We start from the raw sequence: 22,839 nt of genomic DNA on the forward strand, positions 1-22,839 counted from the left end.
GGTTCAATCCCTGGGTCGGAAGATCCCCTGGAGAAGGTTATAGCTACCCACTCCATTATTCTTGCATGGAGAATACAATGCACAGAGAAGCCTGTTGGGCTACAGTCCATGGGGTCACAAAGAGTCAGACAGGATTGAAATGACTTAGAATGAGTGCATGCATACACACAAATATGCAATATATATCTATTGAGTGACTTATCTTTACCAATTATCAAATATAATGTAAAAACAGGCTCTTAAATTTATTAAACTTTATAAAACATGAGTGTAAACCTAGAATCTGACTTCCTGTAAATATATATTTTAAAAATAAAAAATTAAAATGTATGTTTAATTGAGACAAACATCAAGGAGGTCTCTTCTAGATAGTCTGAGATAATTTAAATAGAAAAATGATTTGTTTTATTATTTTTGGTCTATAGATAATCTACACTTTATTGGGTTAAATTTGACAATTGATATTTTTACAAATAAATTATGCTTTTCATTGTTTTAAATATATATTTGACTGTGTTGGGTCACAGTTGTGCACATAGGAACTTTGCTGTGTCATACGGGATCTTTCCTTGTGGAACACAATTTCTCTAGTTGTGGCACTTGGGCTCAATGGTTGCAGCATGCTGGCTTAGTTTCTCATTGACATGTGGAATCTTGGTTCCACAAACAGGGATCAAACCAATGTGCTTTGCATTGCAAGGTGGTACTTAACCACTAGGCTACCAGGAAAGTCCTGCATTTCATTTAAAGATGTAAATATAGCCCCATATATATGTGTATATATACATATATATATATATATATAGTGGAATAAGAGTTATTTTTCTTTGAGGAAAATGGGATTAAATTATCCTCAAAGAGTTCAATTCTTCCCTCAGATCTTTAACTATACATTCTGTAGTATAAACATGGTAAGAATTCAGCTTCTCTGGTGGCTCAGTGGTAAAGAAAATGCCTGCCAATACAGGAGGCATAGCTTCGATCCCTGGGTTGGGAAGATCCCCTGGAGAAGTAAATGGCAACCCACTCCAGTATTCTTGCCTGGGAAATCCCATGGACAGTGGAGCCTGGTGACCTACAGTCCAACTGATTGCAAAAGAGTCTTACGTGATTTAATGATGAAAGAATGACAACACATGACAAATAATGCCAGAGAAAGATATGATAAAATATTACACCTATACTCTTAACAACAGAATCTAAATGTGCGTTAACTTTAATTTGACAGTTATTGAAATGCATTCATGTGGGCATGCTCTTTTAAGTGAAAGTTGCTCAATCATGGCCAACTCTTTGTGACTCCATGGCCTATACAGTCCATGGAATTCTCCAGACCAGAATACTCCAGGCCAGAAGATTTCCTTTCTCCAGGGGATCTTCCCAACCTAGGAATCAAACCCAGATCTCCCGCACTGCGGGGAGATTCTTTACCAGCTGAGCCGCAAGGAAAGCCCGAGAATACTGAAATGCGTAGCCTTCTCCAGCAGATCTTCCTGACCCAAGAATCAAACCGGGGTTTCCTTCATTGCAGGCAGATTCTTTACCAACTGAGCTATCAGGGAAGCCCGCATGCTCTTTTAAAGTGGTATGGAGAACAGTGTGGAGATTCCTTAAAAAATTGCAAATAGAACTACCTTATGACCCAGCAATCCCACTTCTGGGCATACACACCGAGGAAACCAGAATTGAAAGAGACACATGTACCCCAATGTTCATCGCAGCACTGTTTATAATAGCCAGGACATGGAAACAACCTAGATGTCCATCAGCAGATGAATGGATAAGAAAGCTGTGGTACATATACACAATGGAGTATTACTCAGCCGTTAAAAGGAATTCATTTGAATCAGTTCTGATGAGATGGATGAAACTGGAGCCGATTATACAGAGTGAAGTAAGCCAGAAAGAAAAACACCAATACAGTATACTAACACATATATATGGAATTTAGGAAGATGGCAATGATGACCCTGTATGCAAGACAGGGAAAGAGACACAGATGTGTATAACGGACTTTTGGATTCAGAGGGAGAGGGAGAGGGTGGGATGATTTGGGAGAATGACATTCTAACATGCATACTATCATGTGAATTGAATCGCCAGTCTATGTCTGACGCAGGATGCAGCATGCTTGGGGCTGGTGCATGGGGATGACCCAGAGAGATGTTTTGGGGAGGGAGGTGGGAGGGGGGTTCATGTTTGGGAATGCATGTAAGAATTAAAGATTTTAAAATTAAAAAATAATAAAAAAAAAGGAAAAAAAAATAAAGTGGTCACAAAAGAACTTTTCTATTTAACAAGTGGAAATTGCATTACAGTTTTGGTACTTTGTATATTTTAAGAAGAAGAAAGAATTTCAAGATGTATATCGATTTTAAAATAGCAACTTTGCAATAGGACAACGCAGCATGTCAATAGGAAGGAAAAATCTCCGAAAAATTCGTTCATATTTAGAGTTTCAATGGAAAATAACTGTAACGCTCTTTGAGTCTATATTCTCAACACAGATTTCCCGCTCTCTATTGCAGAAGTGTTCTTTGGTGGCTGCTCTCTGCTGATTAAAAAAAAAAAAAAAAGAAGAAGAAGAAACAATTTGACAATTTGCTCAGTTGTTTCTGGCTCTTTGGGATCCCATGAACTGTAGCCCACCAGGCTCCTCTGTCCATGCGAGTTCCTGGGGCAAGAATATTGGTGGGTCACTATTTCCTTCTCCCGGGGATCTTCACACAGTGATTGGGTGTCCTAGCATTTCAGGCAGTTTCTTTATCATCTGAGTCCCCAAGAAAGCCTAGGAGTCAATTCTGGCTGGGAGTTTGGGCAGGGATCCAAGTCTGCTCAAATATAAAACTATCTGACCAACTTTTGAAAGAAACCAGGAAAACAACACCTTCTGATATGGATTTTGTTCTCAGTTAAATTTGTTCTGATTTGATGGATAAAACAAATCATATAGATATGAATGTAATGCTTATATTATAAATTATGATGTTAATTTCAGAATGTATCTTTGGAACAAGTCTAATAAAAGGGAAATTTGGTACTGAACACTTGAATTAACAAAATGAAAACAAAACAGTGAAGAGTTGAATATATTTTGAGCATTGAAATATGAAGTCACATATATATTATATATATTATAATATTTCACACAATACATCTACCAATAATAAACATCTTTATTCTTCCCTGGTATGGGGGGCCATGCATACTAGATTTTGCTGAAAAACTGTGTGAAAAGCAAAGTCATCAACCACTTTGTCCATGGGTGTATGATTTATTAATTTGAAATTTAGAATTTGTTTCAAATTAGATGAGAGATACTAATAAATATTGTAAATTTTAATCATCTGGCATGTTATTCAGTGTGCTTCAGTATTCCAGAATTGGAATTCCAGTACTCTCAGAATTGGGAGGATTGGCTATAAGTCAGAAAAAATAACAAGAAATAAGGACCTTCTGCCTCTATTATTATAGTCCTTTGCAATTGATACCCATTTCAAGCAATGTTTACCAGAAATTTAAACTGGATTACATATTATTTATGTCCATAACTAAGAAAAAATTGTAATTACAATTCTACTTTTGATTTGAGAATTTCACTGTTTTGTTGGTTTAGTCACTAATATAAACTGCTTTGTTTCTTGTAGTTTGTTTAAAAAAAAGTGTGATTGGTTAATTTCTAGGTGCAAATAAGAAATGAGATTCTACTTCTCAAATTATATTTCAGTTTGAATTAAAGCCTTCATGTTTATTGGAATAAACATATTGGAATAAAAATATTGGAATAAACATGAAATAAAATAAGTCTGAGCCTCCTGGCCAGAGGCCAGTTTTCTTTGTTGTGCTTTAAACCATCAGTATGGGAAATAAGCTATGCAAATAGCTTAAACTCAGGAGGTAGGGAGTGTTTCACTGAAGTAGAGCTGAACTTGATTCCTATTCTACAGAATAACTTTGAAAGTTATTTGGACAGCATTTATTAATATATTTTGTCCTAAGCAAAAAGTCAGTGATACAAGACACTATGTATGGCAAACAGCAAAATCAAAGAAAAAAGAATATGAATAAAAGTGTCCTGGTTTCTTCTTCTGGTAGAAGTAGCATTTTCTAGTGGTTAAAGTGCAGGCTGTTAATTCAGGCTATTTTATTGGTTTAATTAATTTATTTATTTTATTTGGAGGCTAATTACTTTACAATATTGTGGTGGTTTTTGCCATACATTGACATGAATCAGCCATGGGTGTACATGTGTTCCCCCTCATGTCTCGAACCCCTCTTCCACCTCCCTTCCCATCCCATCCCTCTGGGCTGTCCCAGTGCACTGGCTTTGAAACCCTATCCTAATACATACCCCCACCCCCAGCTGTAGGATTTGCTGGTTACCTCACTTCATTTCACTTTAGTTTTCTCAATTGTGGAGCAGGGACAATTGTAGACCTACTTCATTGATATGATGTGAGAACTCAAAAGAATTTACAAATAATTTAAAAAAGATCTGTACTACTCATAAAATGTACTGCTGACCAGTGTTGATCTGCAAACTGTGTGTGTGTGTATGTGTTCTTGCATGTTTGTGCTCAGTCGTGTCCAACTCTTTGCGACCCCATGGATTATAACCCACCAGGCTCCTCTATCCATGAAATTTTCCAGGCAAGAATAGGTTGTCATTTCCTTCTCCAGGAGGGTTACCATTTCCTTCTTCAGGAGATCTTCCACACCCAGGAATTGAACCTGTATCTCTTGTGTTTCCTGCTTTGGCAGACAGGTTACTTACCAGCTGAGCCTTGAGCAAGTACAAAATTTTAGAGTAAGCATTAGAAATTTTACAGAATAATTCTGACTATTGACTGTAGTAATAGCAAAATTAGATTGTATTCTTTTTAAATTTTTCATTTTCTCAAAATTTATGTTTTCTATTTTACAAAAGAATTAGTCTATGATTATTCCACTTTAACAACACTAACAAAAACAAAAAAGCCCTTCTCCTAAAATATTTTGAGAGGCGCTGTCCTAAAATTCTTAGAAAATTCCTTCCCATATGGTAAGTGCTCAATGACAGTATTAACAAAATAAAGAAAAAAAAAGTATGTTATTGATACTAAAACAGGTAAACCAGTAAACAGATCACAAGCCATAGTAGAAACTATCATCATACCATCACCCCCCACATGCATACTTTGATTGCCCATGACATTCTACACAGATCAATCACTTTTTATTCAACTATTCTTCTCAGCTGTCAAATAATTACTAATCTTTCATCACATTCTTATGAATCCTGATATTAGCTGCCTCTTAAAATGTAACAGTTTTTCCCCATGAGTTTTTATCAAGTTAATATTTTGGAGATTACAGATGATAAACTTTAATTATGGAAACTTTAATTTCCATTATGGCATGTATTACATTTTTCTTAGTATGACTTATCTATTATAAAAATAACATATGCTCATAAAATCAAAGTGATACAGAAGTTGGTAAAGATGTAAATAACAGCACCCTTACAACTCAGTCCCATACGTGTCACCACAGTGCCCTATTATTGAGTTCAGTTCAGTCGTTCAGTCATTTCTGACTTTTTTCACCCTTGCTAGCAGTTTGGAATGAATTCTTCTAGTCATTTAGCCAGTATTTAGAAGCTGCCAGTAGCTGTGTTTGGTTTTAATTTAATAAGGAAATCCCCATCAATTTAGTGTAGTTTTTATCAAGTAGAACAATGTATGTATCAGCAACTTAAGTAATTAAATAAAAGGAATGTTCCTGGAAGAGTTTCTGGTAAAGAGTTAGTAATCAATGTTGTCATGATAGAGTCCGTTCCTAGTAGGTTGTTAAGAAGTCTAGGGGTCCCCAAGGAGATAGGGGTCTGGAATTGTTAAGGAGGAAGAAAGTTCAGTTCAGTTCAGTTCAGTCGCTCAGTTGTGTCCAACTCTTTGTGACCCCATGAATCTCAGCATGTCAGGCCTCCCTGTCCATCACCATCTCCCAGAGTTCACCCAGACTCACGTCCATTGAGTCCATGATGTCATCCAGCCATCTCATCCTGGGTCGTCCCCTTCTCCTCCTGCCCTCAATCTCTCCCAGCATCAGAGTCTTTTCCAATGAGTCAACTCTTCGCATGAGGTGGCCAAAGTGCTGGAGCTTCAGCTTTAGCAACATTCCTTCCAAAGAAATCCTAGGGCTGATCTTCAGAATGGACTGGTTGGATCTCCTTGCAGTCCAAGGCACTCTCAAGAGTCTTCTCCAACACCACAGTTCAAACACATCAATTCTTCGGCCCTCAGCCTTCTTCACAGTCCAACTCTCACATCCATACATGACCACAGGAAAACCATAGCCTTGACTAGATGGACCTTAGTCGGCAAAGTAATGTCCCTGCTTTTGAATAGACTATCTAGGTTGTTCGTAACTTTTCTTCCAAGGAGTAGGCGTCTTTTAATTTCATGGCTGCAGTCACCATCTGCAGTGAAGAAAGGACAAATATTTTTTTCCCCTCTACATTCTTTAGGATTATACACCAACAATGTATCCTGCTTGAGGACAGTTTCTCCTTCCTGAAAATCTTCTGGCTAATCCTGTTATCTTAAAATGTAAATTATGGGGAGTGGGTCTGGTAAGATCTTTACAACCTCCAGAGATTCTTTTGATTCATTGTAATAACTAATTAAAAGGTGAAGTGAAATCTCTCAGTCATGTCCCACTCTTTGCGACCCCATGGACTGTAGCCTACCAGGTTCTTTCACCCATGGGATTTTCCAGGCAAGAATACTGGAGTGGGTTGCTATATAACTCCACTGCTAACACTAGCAAGAGGGTATTCTTTCTGCCCCCTTCTGATATCTATGTCAGAAGCTTTCTCTATCTCTTTTATACTTTAATAAAAACTTTATTACACCAAAGCTCTGAGCAATCAAGCCTTATCTCTGGCACCAGATTGAATTCTTCTCCTCCAGAGGCCAAGAATCCCAGCATCTTTCATGGTTCAGCAACAAACTTTCAGTCATTTCTTATGTTATTCATATGATGGTTATTACTATCATTATGTTTGTTTTTATTGTAGCTCTTTCACTATCAAAACACATGAACATGCTAGCATTTTTCCTATTCTTCATGTATCAGACATCGACACTGGAAATTATCCATCTTATTTAAATGTATATCAATATAATTGATAATCCAGTTAGCTTTGCAGTCTTTTTCTAAAAAATATTTTTATTGGAGTATGGTTGACTTGCAATGTTGTGTTAGTTCCAAGTATACAGCAAAGTGATTCAGTTATGCATATAAATATATCTATTCCTTTTCAAATTCTTTTTTTTTTAATATATATTCTTAATGGTCATTTTTGTTACCTTATTTTTCTTCTGTGTCTAGCCCTTTCTATGGATCATGTTATTAGTCTATCTTTAAAATTCTTTCTCCTTTGTTGGTTTGTCCTCTCTTTACTCCCTTCTGTTTCTTTCTAATCTTTCTGTTTTTCCTTTCTTTCTAATCTTCCAAGGAGATCCAACCAGTTAATCCTAAAGAAAATCAGCCCTGAATATTCATTGGAAGGACTGATGCTGAAGCTGAAACTCCAATACTTTGGCCACCTGATGCGAAGAACTGACTCAAAGACACTGATGCTGGGCAAGATTGAAGGTGGGAGAAGGGGATGACAGAGGATGAGGTTGGATGGCATCACTGATTCAAAGGACATGAGTTTGAGAAAGCTCTGGGAGTTGGTGATGGACAGGGAGGCCTATTGTACTGCAGTCCATGGGGTCGCAGAGTCGGGCATGACTCAGCGACTGAACTGAATTCCTGTATCCTGAGTAGGGTGTGAGGGAGCCATGCTTTGAGTGTATTTTTACTGTTGCATTTAAGGAAATTTTCAAGATAAGGGTTTCTGTAATGCATGAACCAGTTTCGCCACAGTGATTGATCTTAACATGATTTTTAAAAACAGACATATCGTGCCTGCTGGAGATATGCAATAGAAGTATACACCTCTGCTTAGCTGATATTCTTGCCAAAACAGCCTATGCATCATGAAGCGCCTAAATTTAACTACCAGTTTATAGGAAATACAAGGAACCGATGAATATATATTAAGTGATGCTTCATGAAACAGAATACATAATCAGGAATGTCTATGGAGTCAGTCACCTGATTACTTCAGAAACTGTTATAGATATTAATTTATAAGCAATATAGCAATCAAATATAAGCTGTAGGGATTTTTTTTTTTTCATTTCATCTTGATTTAAACAAACTAAATACCAAAAGTGTGTGAGACATTTGATGAAATATGAACAGTGACTCAATATGAAGTTACATTAGGCATGATAATGGTTTCATGACCAGATTTAAAATATTATCTCTTAAAGATACATATTAATAAAAACTTATGGATACAATGACAAAGGTTTTGGGATTTGCCCTGGATTTGGAGGAGACAAGGGCAGTGGTGACAACTGAGTAATTGCAGGTGGAATATACCGAATATAAATGATCACATTTTGATGATTGTTGAAGCTAGGTGATGAGTACCAAGAATTCCACTGCATTATTGGTCACTTTTGGTAGACATTTTAGAATAAAAAATTAATAAATCATTACAGAAAAGCTGGATTATTTGGAGGATAAGACAGGTTTACCATATAAAACTAAAAATGAATATCACTTTATGCTTATGTATAAAAATCTCACACAATAAGGACTTAAATGCCAAAAGTAAAAGTATCAATACAAATAAGATGAAGGGGAAAGTTTCTATTACATAGATAGGGAGCATTCTAAAAAAACAGATGGGCTGATGGGCTTAGATAGTATGTCTAATGAAAAGATTTCAGTTTAACTAAGAACACTGAACAAAATTAAAAGATAAATGACTGTGTGGTAATATTTGTAATGTATCAAACTGACAAGAATATAAAAGAATGTAAAAATAATTCTTTCAAGTCAATAAAGAAGATGTAAGAAAATTCATGATAAAATTTGTTATACTAGACAGAATTTTAATAATTTTGAAGAGAATGTAAAAAATACTAATGCAGGATTGAAGAGAGTGTGTGTTTAAAAATCTGCTGATAAAAAGCATGTTTGTCAATATATTTGCTTGTGTTGGGCTTTTTAGAGGATGGGCAGGATTTGAACCAAAACAGTGTAATTTTAGGCACCAAGAAAAACTGACAAGCTTACTGAAGTGAAATTAATATATGTTTGTGTGAAAAAGGAGTTAGTGATATGACTGGGCTTGATTTATAAAATCGTTTATAGCCCTGAGCAGAATATAAGAACGTGGTAGAGAATAGATCTGGGGGATGAGGGGAAGAGTCAAGGGCATAATCTTTACTTGGTAATATATCTAGTGAACAAGAGCAGATCAATCCATTAAAAAATGGCAAGCAAGCTGATAAAGCATGTCAGTCTGGTTCTGGTCCATGTCCCAAGTGCAAGTAAAGTTTCAGCAAGCAAAGATGATTACCTTGACAGTGAACTGACCCTAGATAACCTCTGGCACCACTTATTCTGTAGGACCATAAAGGTATGCAGGCTTTTGTGGCCAAATATTTGAGGAACTGTCAGCATATTATGTGAGTTAAGTATTACATTTTACTTTTTGGAAGAAAACCATAACTACAAAAATTATTGGGCCAGTAGGTTGAATTTTCTTTCTTTCTTTTTTTTAAATTTTTTATTTTAGACTTTAGAAGCATTCTTCTGTATCTGTTATAATTTTTTAAAGCTTATATATATACTCTACATATATTTGTAGGCATTCAGTTGAAAAACTTCATTTTTATACAAGAGGAAGCAGATTTCCAGATAGACAGAAAAATTTCTACAGGGTCATAAATCTAGCCAGTAGGAGATCATGATGTAAGTGCTTGGCTAAGTCCAAATGAACAGGCCATAACACAAAGGCCTCCCATGATCATGACATACTTTATATTCTCTTTTTGCTATAGTTTCACAGGCTCCTTAGAGAAGCTGAAATTATAAAAGACTTCTTAAAATTGAACATATTGCAAAGTTGTAGCCTACACTGAAATAGAGTAGCTGTCAGTGTACATTTTAGATCAGCTATAACTCAATTTGCTCATAACTATTTTTCAGAAGCACAATTGTACAGGGTATCAACTACACACAATGCTCAAACCCAGAAAGCATCTAAAACAGTAGCCAAGTTTGATACATAAGAAAAAAACACCTCCTAAAATGTGCATGTTAAGTGTCAGTTCAATTCAGTGGCTTAGTCGTGTCCAACTCTTTGCGACCCCATGAATCTCAGCATGCCAGGCCTCCCTGTCCATCACCAACTCCCAGAGTTCACTCAGACTCACATCCATCGAGTGAGTGATGCCATCCAGCCATCTCATCCTCTGTCATTCCCTTCTCCTACTGCCCCCAATCCTCCCAGCATCAAAGTCTTTTCCAACGAGTCAGCTTCGCATGAGGTGGCCAAAGTACTGGAGCTTCAGCTTTAGCATCATTCCTTCCAAAGAAATCCCAGGGCTGATCTCCTTCAGAATGGACTGGTTGAATCTCCTTGCAGTCCAAGGGACTCTCAAGAGTCTTCTCTAACACCACAGTTCAAAAGCATCAATTCTTCAGCGCTCAGCCTTCTTCACAGTTCAACTCTCACATCCATACATGACTACTGGAGAAATCATAGCCGTGACTAGATGGACTTTAGTCGGCAAAGTAATTAATGTCTCTGCTTTTGAATATGCTATCTAGGTTGGTCATAACTTTTCTTCCAAGGAGTGTCTTTTAATTTCATGGCTGCAGTCACCATCTGCAGTGTTTTTGTCAAAACAAAGTTTGACACTGTTTCCACTGTTTCCCCATCTATTTCCCATGAAGTGATGGGACTGGATGCCATGATCTTCACTTTCTGAATGTTGAGCATTAAGCCAACTTTTTCATTCCCCTCTTTCACTTTCATCAAGAGCCTTTTTAGTTCCTCTTCACTTTCTGCCAGAAGGGTGGTGTCGTCTGAATATCTGAGGTTATTGATATTTCTCCTATCAATCTTAATTCCAGCTTGTGTTACTTCCAGTCCAGCATTACTCATGATGTATTCTGCATATAAGTTAAATAAGTAGGGTGACAATATACAGCCTTGACATACTCCTAACAACAACCAGTCTGTTGTTCCATGTCCAGTTCTAACTGTTGCTTCCTGACCTGCATACAGATTTCTCCAGAGGCAGGGAAGGTGGTCTGGTATTCCCATCTCTTTCAGAATTTTCCAGTTTATTGTGATCCACAAAATCAAAGGCTTTGGCATAGTCAATAAAGCAGAAGTAGATGTTTTTCTGGAACTCTCTTGCTTTTGTGTTGATCCAGCGGATATTGGCAATTTGACCTATGGTTCCTCTGCCTTTTCTAAAAGCAGCTTGAACATCTGGAAGTTCACGGTTCACGTATTGCTGAAGCCTGGCTTGGAGAATTTTGAGCATTACTTTACTAGCATGTGAGATGAGTACAATTGTGCAGTAGTTTGAGCATTCTTTGGCATTGCCTTTCTTTGGAATTGGAATGAAAACTGACTTTTCCAGTCCTGTGGCCACTGCTCGATTTTCCAAATGTGCTGGCATATTGAGTGCAGCACTTTCACAGCATCATCTTTCAGGATTTGAAATAGCTCCACTGGAATTCCATCACCTCCACTAGCTTTGTTCATATGATGCTTTCTAAGGCCCTGTTGACTTCACATTCCAGGATGTCTGGCTCTAGGTGAGTGATCACACCATCGTGATTATCTTGGTCATGAAGATCTTTTTTGTATAGTATTCCTGTCACCTCTTCTTAATATCTTCTCCTTCTGTTAGGTCCAGACCATTTCTTTCCTTTATCGAGCCCATCTTTGCATGAAATGTTCCCTTGGTATCTCTAATTTTCTTGAAGAGATCTCTAGTCTTTTCCATTCTGTTCTTTTCCTCTATTTCTTTACATTGATCACTGAAGAAGGCTTTCTTATTTCTTCTTGCTATTCTTTGAAACTCTGTATTCAGATACTTATATCTTTCCTTTTCTCCTTGGCTTTTCACCTCTCTTCTTTTCACAGCTATTTGTAAGGCCTCCGCAGACAGCCATTTTGCTGTTTTGCATTTCTTTTCCATGGGGATGGTCTTGATCCCTGTCTCCTGTACAATGTCATGAACCTCATTCCATAGTTCATCAGGCACTCTATCTATCAGATCTAGACCCTTAAATCTATTGCTCACTTCCACTGTATAATCATAAGGGATTTGATTTAGGTCATACCTGAATGGTCTAGTGGTTTTCCCTACTTTCTTGAATTTCAGTCTGAGTTTGGCAATAAGGAGTTCATGATCTGAGCCACAGTTAGCTCCTGGTCTTGTTTTTGCTGACTGCATAGAGCTTCTCCATGTTTGGCTGCAAAGAATATAATCAATCTGATTTTGCTGTTGACCATCTGGTGATGTCCATGTGTAGAGTCTTCTCTTGTGTTGTTGGAAGAGGGTGTTTGCTATGACCAGTGCATTTTCTTGGTAAAACTCTATTAGTCTTTGCCTTGCTTCATTCTGCATTCCAAAGCCAAATCTGCCTGTTACTCCAGGTGTTTCTTGACTTCCTACTTTTGCATTCCAATCCCTTATAATGAAAAGGACATCTTTTTTGGGTGTTAGTTCTAAAAGGTCTTGTAGGTCTTCATAGAACCTTTCAACTTCACCTTCTTCAGCATTACTGGTTGGGGCATAGACTTGGATTATCGTGATATTGAATGTTTTGCCTTGGAGATGAACAGAGATCATTCTGTCGTTTTGAGATTGCATCCAAGTACTGCATTTCGGACTCTTTTGTTGGCCATGATGGCTACTCCATTTCTTCTGAGGGATTCCTGCCCACAGTAGTAGATATAATGGTCATCTGAGTTAAATTCACCCATTTCAGTCCATTTTAGTTCGCTGATTCCTAGAATGTTGATGTTCACTCTTGCCATCTCTTGTTTTTTGCCTAGATCATGGACATGACATTCCAGGTTCCTATGCTGTATTGCTCTTTACAACATCGGATCTTGCTTCTATCACCAGTCACATCCACAGCTGGGTATTGTTTTTGTTTTGGCTCCATCCCTCATTCTTTCTGGAGTTATTTCTCCACTGATCTCCAGTAGCATGTTGGGCACCTACTGACCTGAGAAGTTCCTCTTTCAGTATCCTATCATTTTGCCTTCTCCTACTGTTCATGGGATTCTCAAGGCAAGAATACTGAAGTGGTTTGCCATTCCCTTCTCCCGTGGAGCACATTCTGTCAGAACTCTCCACCATGACCTGCCCATCTTGGGTTGCCTGCATCTCCCTGTCTTTGTAGGTGGGTTCTTAACCACTAACACCACCTGTGAAGCCCTCTTGAAAACCTCAGCCAGACATAAATGAGATACTGGGGCTCCCAGTATTTTTGTTCTGAAAAAGACCTAAACCTATAGGCCAGGCTCAGTGGTTGCTAGTAAAGTTTTTGGGGGATTAGTGAGTTTTTCTAAAGTAAAAAAGAACAGTGAAAGGTTAACTTTCAAAAGAAACATTGCAGAAAATAAAAAATACTGAATTCTAAACTCTGATGGTGAAACAAATCTCAGATCCCACTTGGAATGTTGCATGATGGGAGAGTCCAAAATTGTCACCATTAGTGTAGAAATAGACATATTACATGTTTACTGTTTATGCGATTTTAAAGTTTCTTTCTTTATGTTTTTTCTTAGTTGATAACAACCTTATTTATTTATTCTTTTATCATTATTAAGATATAATTGACATACATTATTTAGGTTTACGGTATGCAACATAACAGTGACTTAAATGCATCATGAAATGATTATCAAAGTAAGTTTAGTGAATATCCGTATAGATACAAAATGTAAGATTAAAAAAAAAAAGTCCCTGTGATGAAAACTCAAGATTTTCTCTCTTACCAATTTTCACACATAACATATAGCATTCACATTGGGAGTTATGACTTCATTGTGTGATTTTGGGGGGCATAAAACAGTCAATCCACAGCAGAAAGCTAGACCTTGAAAACAGATTTGATTGTTGTTGGTGGAGCTTTTAGTCTATTTGTTTATTTGTCTGAACTCCTCTAATAGACAAATAATAAGTCATTTATCTATTATTATAGTAAACACATAATAAATTGTTTGTCTGAACTCCAACTAGACACTGTGTTAATAAACTAGAGCTACATGTATTAGAAGTTTCTGTTGTAAGGGAAAACGCCACCTTCAGTCTTAGCAGTGATTCAGAAGGGGAAATTAAAAGAGGCATATACATGGAGACTTGTGATTTACCCTCAAATCTGATCTAATCATTTAAGATTGGTGGAAATGGGGATGTGGGTCTTGAGTTTCAAAAAGTAAATTGTTGTGCAATAAGGACACTACCATTTCTGGTGAGTGAATTGTCTCTCATAAATTGATCTGTATGAATTTTTTAAATCAGTGAAATCATTGATTAATTTACAGTTTCTCTGGCAAAGATTTATTGGGGAAAGGATAAAACCAACTAAGTGAGGTTGACAAAGGTGATCTGAAATCTTATTGAAGCCACTTTGGCATGTGTCCTTGTTTTCATTTTAGTTTTAAATGTATATCTTTCTTCCTTAAAAGGTGTAGAAATTTACAGCAGGCAACTCATAGGTATCAGGAAGACAAGAAAAGCTATGAATTTCTTAATAGAGGGATAACTGTCCATATAATGTCTCTTAAATACAAAACCTTTTGCTTAACAGTCCTTTTCTTGGAATATAGATAATGTGGGAAAAACTTCCTCAACAGGGAGGAATAAATTTTAGTATTTCTCATGTTTTAATAGCTGTGTTCAAAGCCTCAAAAGCAATGCATTCACTGTTATGCTATACACCGTAAACCTAAATAATGTTGTATGTCAATTTTATGTTAATAAAGATAGAAGAATAAATTAATAATATTCTTATCAACTAAGAAAAAACATAAAGAAAAAACTTTAAAATCACATAAACAGTAAACATGAAATATGTCTATTTCTACACTGACAGTGACAATTTAGGACTCTCCCATCATATAACATTCCAAGTGATATCTGAGATTTATTTCACTATCAGAATTTAGAATCTCAAAAGCAATACAAAACATTCAAAACATGTTAAAATTTTAAAGCAATATCTTTAATAAGAATGCTTATCTATTGTTAGCATCCTGACAGCACTAAAATAGAAAATAAATGCTAGAAATTTTAAAAATCCCAAAAACTCTAATAGGCTTAAGTGAAGTGATATGAATTTACTACCACACATATGAAAAAGTGAGGTTTTGCTGAAACAAACTAGAATATCGAAGTCTAGAGAAATTATGTTCAAATGGGTTTGTAACTAGCAAATTGTGAATGTCAATGACTGATCTCCACTGGTAAAAAGAATTAAACAACACAGTTTTTAATAGGTGAATTCAAATCAAATGACCTTCTTAATAGAGATGATTTAGATGTCTGCTCTTCCATGTGGTCAATATGTCCATGTTTTGTCAGAACCTAAAGATTTTTAACATCTTCACTACAAAAATGGGAAGAAATCACACAAGCTTTCCTACCAAGATGGTGCATAAAACAAAGTCCCTTCATTTAACTTCACCTTTGCACATTCATTGTATTTTTTGTTTCCATGGTTCAAACATCAATATTATGTGGTGAAGAAACTATTTAATGGGACATTTGTTTGATTAGAAAGGAATAGTTGAAAACTCCCTTAAGCTATTTTGGTTTTTAGTTTCCTTATGATATGGAATTTGTGGTGAGAGTAGTTATTACCCTACAAACCCTCTAGTCAGACAAGGACTAAGAGAGACAATCATAAAGTGTACTGCCCAAACCAGTTTATCCCAACTAGTGACACAGATCTTTTTAGTAGTGTAAGGACAGTTCTTGGGCTTCCCTGGTGGCTCAGACGTTAAAGCAACTGCCTGCAATGTGGGAGACCTGGGTTCAATCCCTTGGTCAGGAAGATTCCCCCGGAGAAGGAAATGGCAACCCACTCCACTATTCTTGCCTGGAGAATCCCATGGACAGAGGAGCCTGGTGGGCTAAAATCCATGGGGTTGCAAAGAGTCGGACACGACTGAGCGACTTCACTTTCACTTTAAGGACAGTTGTTACATTTTTTAAGTTTACCCATTTATTGGTTCCCAACCTCCCAACCAAGACACTCATTTAAAAATCCACCTAATGGAAATGTTAAGGAGAATTAAAGAGGAGAAACCTGTATGCAGGTCAGGAAGAAACAGACAGAACTGGACAAATAGGAAAGGAGTACGTCAAGACTGTATAATGTCACCCTGCTTATTTAACTTATATGCAGAGTACATCATGAGAAATGCTGAGCTGGAGGAAGCACAAGCTGGAATCAAGATTGCTGGGAAAAAAATCAATAACCTCAGATATGCAGATGACACCACCCTTATGGCAGAAAGTGAGGAAGAACTAAAGAGCTTCTTGATGAAAGTGAAAGAGGAGAGTGAAAAAGTTGGCTTAAAGCTCAACATTCAGAAAACTAAGATCATGGCATCTGGTCCCATCACTTCATGGCAAATAGATGGGGAAACAGTGGACACAGTGGCTGACTTTACTTTTCTGGGCTCCAAAATCACTGCAGATGGTGATTGCAGCCATGAAATTAAAAGACGCTTGCTCCTTGGAAGGAAGTTATGACCAACCTAGATAGCATATTGAAAAGCAGAGACATGACTTTGCCAACAAAGGTCTGACTAGTCAAGGCTATGGTTTTCCTGTGGTCATGTATGGATGTGAGGGTTGGACTATAAAAAAGGCTGAGTGCCGAAGAACTGACGCTTTTGAACTGTGGTGTTGGAGAAGACTCTTGAGAATCCCTGGGACTGCAAGGAGATCCAACCAGTCCATCCTAAAGGAGATCAGTCCTGGGTGTTCATTGGAGGGACTGATGTTGAAGCTGAAACTCCAATTCTTTGGCCACCTGATGTGAAGATTTGCCTCATTTGAAAGCTGACTCATTTCCCAGCTGATGCTGGGAAAGATTGAGGGCAGGAGGAGAAGAGGAGAAGGGGACGACAGAGGATGAGATGGTTGGATGGCGTCACTGACTTGACGGACATGGATTTGGGTGGACTCCAAGAGTTGGTGATGGACAGGGAGGCATGGCATGCTGCAGTTCATGGGGTCATAAAGAGTTGGACATGACTAAGCGACTGAACTGAACTGAATTAAAGCTGATATAGAAATGGTTAATCTTGATAATGCCAGGATAACTTTAGAAAATAAACATATAGGCAAACCAATCATGTTATTATTGGTTTTCTAAAAGTGACCGATATCTAAGAATAAGCAGTTGGAAACATCTACTTACCAGAAGATTGCAAGAAAGAGAATTTCAAAGGATGGAATTCTTTGGTGGAACAGACCTACTCCCTAAGCCTTCCTTCTGTTTCTATCTTTATCAGTTTCTTGCACTGAGAGAGTTTTCATATTTTCCATGAAATAAGCCCACTTTTGAACCTCAGTGTCTGTTACTTAAGAGTTTGTCTTTCTGCCTTATGGGAGGAAACTCTCACACATGGGGGGAATAAAAACTCTAACATCTTATAGAAAGACAGCATCCTCACCAGTGAGAGTGGTTTCTGAATGTTGCATGGCCTTAGGCATGAATGATAATGTAAAGAATGGAGCCATCCAGATTTCGACTTCATAGAGGATCTCATTAAGTCACCCTTGTTAGAAGTTCTGGTTCTATCAGCTGTCTGGTAGACCTGACAGATTGCAATGCTTGATTTTTCCCAGCTATTTTCAGCAGGCATATACCTGCTTTCTATGAATGACCCACTTAAATTTGACTGTAAAATAAATATATATGAAGTCATTTCAATAATATTGTAATATCTAAAATAATAATTTTTGGTATTATAAGGCCCTACAATTTTCTTTAATAAAACTCTGGAATACTATCACCTTGAAAATCTTTTTCCTCTTTACTATGCCTGAATGATTTTTGAATTAAAGTCCTAGGGTTTAATGGTATTTTTCCTCTTATATTTTATCATCAATCACAATCATTTCTCCATTTCTCTGCTTCGTGAATTTAAATGCCATGTTAGCAATTGCTGTTTATCTTTCTTCCAAGATTTAGTTTCCTTTTTATTAGCAACTGTGCATTATATGAATAACAATACATATGTAATTGCTCAGAAATCTAGACCTTAAATCACAGTAAATTATCAAATTTAAATTTAAATGAAGCTTACATTTAATGAGAGACTATCGCATATGCATATACGGTTATAAGATGCTCTCTGCAATGTATTTTGTGCATGTTTGCTTGTATTTACCCTCTAAAAGCATAGTGAGAAAGGATAGCTCGATTCTAAGAATATTCAGCAACAAATATATGCATGTTCCTCAACCAATTGACAGGCATATATTTTAAAATTCTCAACTGGAGAAATGAATTATTAAGCTAAACTTTATTCTGTATATATTTATCTCTTCCCATTTCTTTCCTTTTCCTTCTACTGCAACTGAGATCTAAGACTTTTGCCTAAAAAGTCACACATATTTTAAAATGCAGATTCTAATCTGTTGTATTACTTTGAGTTAGTGGACATATTCTGACTATTGAAATTTTATCTTTGAAGTAAAGAAAAAATTCTTAGCAGTATCAAGGGGAAAAATAGACTTTTTTCTGCATAGAGAAAATATTTGAGTAGTAACAATCTGATACTTGAAATTTCAGAAAGCTGAGTAATGAAAAATGCAAATATCTTTGTAGACATAACCTGCTGCTAAATTATTCCCCTTACATTTGACTTTTACAGACTTATGTACTAAAAGCTCACAACATCCACATAACGGATTTATCATATCCACACATATGTAAACACCCTCTATTTAAATAATAAAATTGCAATTCCCATAAAGGTGACAATTTATAATATATAGATTTAATAATGGCAAGTATTTCCTTATGTATTAGAATATGACATAATTCATTAAAAATAAAAGTGATACAGTTAAATAGATGGGGGTGTGTGTGTGTGTATGTGTGGTTAACAATGCATTGTAAACCTTATAAGAAAAAGATTAATGATAGATGGCAATTAACAAGAATATACAAACACACTTTTCATAAAAAGAAGAAAAGGTGTTTCCATAGTATATGACAATATTTGAAATACAAACTCGGTAAAGTTTTCAGTAACCTCTCTACTAACTTGTTCTTAATTCTTCAGAGGGATGCTGTTGATTAAACTTCAAAGACTTAATAATCTGTTCATCCCTTAAGTCTCAGATAGCATGACGGCTTCTTGATCCTCCTCCCCCCAAAAATATCTAACTGCCCTTCAATTCTCTCCATTTTTTCCATTGGGTTGTCCCTACTTAAGCATCACAAGAAAGGTAGAAGTTATTACCATAAAAACAAGGTCAGGATGAAGTTCAGGGTGACCTGATCATCAGGTAATCTATGAAGATGGCTAATGTCCCAAGGGGACAAGATAGATGAGCACAGAGGTAAAAACAGAGGTCTTGTTTCATATTTATAGTCAAATGTAATGAAGAATGGAAGAGCAGAAAGTGAAGTCAAATTCTGTTAATGGACACTCATCTTTTGTTCAATTTTCAAACAGGAGCCAATTTTCAAACCCAATTCTCAGACACACTGAGAGAAAGTGGGGCCTTGCGTTCCCATAAGGAAGGTGTCTATAACACTACAGCAAGTACACACAGTAGAAATCACTTTTTTTTTCATTCTACAAAAGGACTTAAAGTCGTTGTTTATTTATCTATTTAACTTGATAGGAATGTGCTGAAGAATAACGAATACACAAATATTGGGAAGGTATCGGATAAAGCTTTGTATACACCCCAGGTACAGTTTACTTTTCCTGCCTCCAGCATCTCAGCCAGTCTCAGTATCCATGTTTATTTATAAAGGATCTCTTCTATTGATATTTTTTTAACTTAGTATTGCTTCCCACTAATGGAAGTATAACATCAGACACATGGACCTGAGATTCAATGATTCACCATACACTGCAGTTTTCCAGAATTTGCCAGGCTCACAGAGTAATGAGCAGCCTCTTGAGATGTAGTTGAGATGCCAGCTTGATAACGATGCCTGGTAAGAACAAGGTGCCTTTAGAATGTGGTAATATCTAAAGCCAATAGTCACTTCACGGCGTTGTGTTGTCAGCAGGTAGACTACACGGGGACAGGAGCCAAGGGGTGGCGGGTGGAGCGCCAGTGGTTCACTAAACTATGTGCTTCCCGCCTCTGCAAATGCAGAGGTGTTGGTCCAATAGTCCAGTTCACAGAGAGGGAAAGCTTATATGAGAAGACAGAAAACAAAACAGAACACTCCACAAAAGAAACCTAAAACTACTGCCTACTCACATGTAACTTCTCTTTCCAGGCCAGAAAGCAAAGCAATGACTTACCAGACCAGAAAACATTGATTACCCTGATCACTATAAAGAGTTCGGATAGCTTGTACATAATGAAGGCAGGAGGGATTATGTTTGGCATTCAGGAGATTCAGTGAAATAACATTTTTTCCTTCATGCACATAGTTACTAATAAAAGGACAAGAAGAGCTCTAATAACTTGAGAGTCGCATTTCAACCTGGACTTCAGATTCTTGAAGAATAAGGATCTGGTCCAGATCAACAGAAAGTCACCCCCTTGGCAAAGGTGCTAGCCAAGGGGGAGTGGAATCAAAAATGAGCAGTGAAAAAAGATGATGACTATCTTTTAAAGGCTTGGAACCAACTAGAACAGTTCTCTAACTAAGTTAGTTCTCTTCACTAACCTTTTTCTCATAACTATATCTTGCTGTTGTTATTTAGTTGATCCTTTGTGACCCCATGGATTGCAACATGCCAGGCTCTGCTAAGCACCACTAATACCTGGAATGTTCTCAAAATTCATATCCATTGAGTTGGTGATACTATCTACTTATCTCATCCTCTGCTGACCCTTTCTCCTTTAACCTTTGATCTTTCCTAGAATCAGGGTCTTTTCCAATGAGTCAGCTCTTTGTACCAAGTGGCCAAATTATTAGAGGTCAGCTTAACATCAGTCTTTGCAACAATTATTAAGGGTTGATTTCCTTAGGATTGACTTTTTGGATCTTCTTGCAGTCCCAGGGATTCTCGAGTCTTTTCTATCACCAAAATTTAATAACAGTGTCAATTCTTTGGTGCTCAGCTTTCTTTATGGTCCATCTCTCACATCTGTACATGACTACTGGAAAATTTATACCTTGGATTATTCAAATCTTTGTTGGCAAAGTGATATCACTGCTTTTTAATATGCTATGTCATAGCTTTTCTTCCAAGGAGCAAGTGTTTTTAATTTGATGTCTGTAGTCACCATCAGCAGTGATTTTGGAGCCCAAGAAAATAAAATTTTTCACTGCTTCCACTTTTTTCCCTTTTGTTTGCCATGATGTATGTAATTAGATGCCATGATCTTGGTTTTTTAAGGTTGAATTTCAAGCTAGCTTTTTCACTTTCCTCTTTCATCCTCCCTGGTGGCTCAGACGATAAAGAATCTGCCTGCAATGCGGGAGACCTGGGTTCGATCCCTAGGTTGGGAAGATCCCCTGGAGGAGAGCATGGCAACTCACTCCATTGTTCTTGCCTGGAGAAATCCCAGGGACAGAGGAGCCTTGAAGACTACAGTCCATGGGGTGGCTAAGAGTCAGACAAGACTGAGTGACTCAATACAGCACAGCTTTCACTCTCATCTAGAGGCTCTTTTTTCTTCACTGTTTATACCTAGAAATTGAAAATAAATGGAATCTTGAAGGAGTTGTGATTGAATGGAATAAACCTAATATGAAAAATGGTGTGTTTCTGAGAGATGTAAGAGTATATTATTATTTAAGCCCCATTCAGATCCCCCTTTTAACTCTTCTTCTGTTCCTAAGTGCTGTGAGCCTAAATTGCTAAGAGCTCTCAATTATCTTTTCCAAGACAACTACCTGCATATGTGAAGAGCCTCATAGGCCATATATTTATGAAATGCTAAGCCTTTATCATTAGGCAGCCCACTTGCTTGCTTGCTAAGTCGCTTCAGCCATGTCCGACTCTCTGCGACCCCATAGATGGCAGCCCATCAGGTTCCCCCGTCCCTGGGATTCTCCAGGCAAGAACATTGGAGTGGGCTGCCATTTCCCTCTCCAATGCATGAAAGTGAAAAGTGAAAGCGAAGTCGCTCAGTCATGTCCGACTCTTCGCGACCCCATGGACTGCAGCCCACCAGGCTCCTCCGTCCATTCGATTTTCCAGGCAAGAGTACTGGAGTGGGGTGCCATCGCCTTCTCCGAGGCAGCCCACAGTCAGTGTTTTAGTACTACAAAAGTTCGCTTATCTCAGGAAGGTACAACTCGACATCATTCTTCCTCCAGAGCGCTCCCTGAAATCAGCAGAATTTAGACTTCAGCTAAACTTACGAGTGTAACTTCTTCCTTTGCCTAATCTTGTTTTTCTCATTTCAGTACAGGTCTCCCTTTTTTGCCCTTCCTCAATAAATCCTTTACACAAAATCCCTACTAAAGCTTCTGTGAAGCTCAACCTGAGACAATGTACCTCTTTACATAAATTCAACTCTAAGTGCTTTAAAAGAAAAACCAGAAAAGTAAAATCAAAACAGAAAATGCCTAAAAAAGAAGAGCAAATTTTAAATATTTTGTCAAATTCTGCTATCATTTTATAAATTATCTCAGTACTCTGGATGTTCTGCCAGGAGGTGTCAGGTATCCTAAGATGTATTTTTCTTATAGTAGTAATTTCTATGCCCAAGTCATAAAGTTTAGTGAAAGTGAAAGTCA

Source organism: Ovis aries, chromosome 1, assembly GCF_016772045.2.
Source record: "Ovis aries strain OAR_USU_Benz2616 breed Rambouillet chromosome 1, ARS-UI_Ramb_v3.0, whole genome shotgun sequence".
NCBI lineage: Eukaryota > Metazoa > Chordata > Mammalia > Artiodactyla > Bovidae > Ovis > Ovis aries.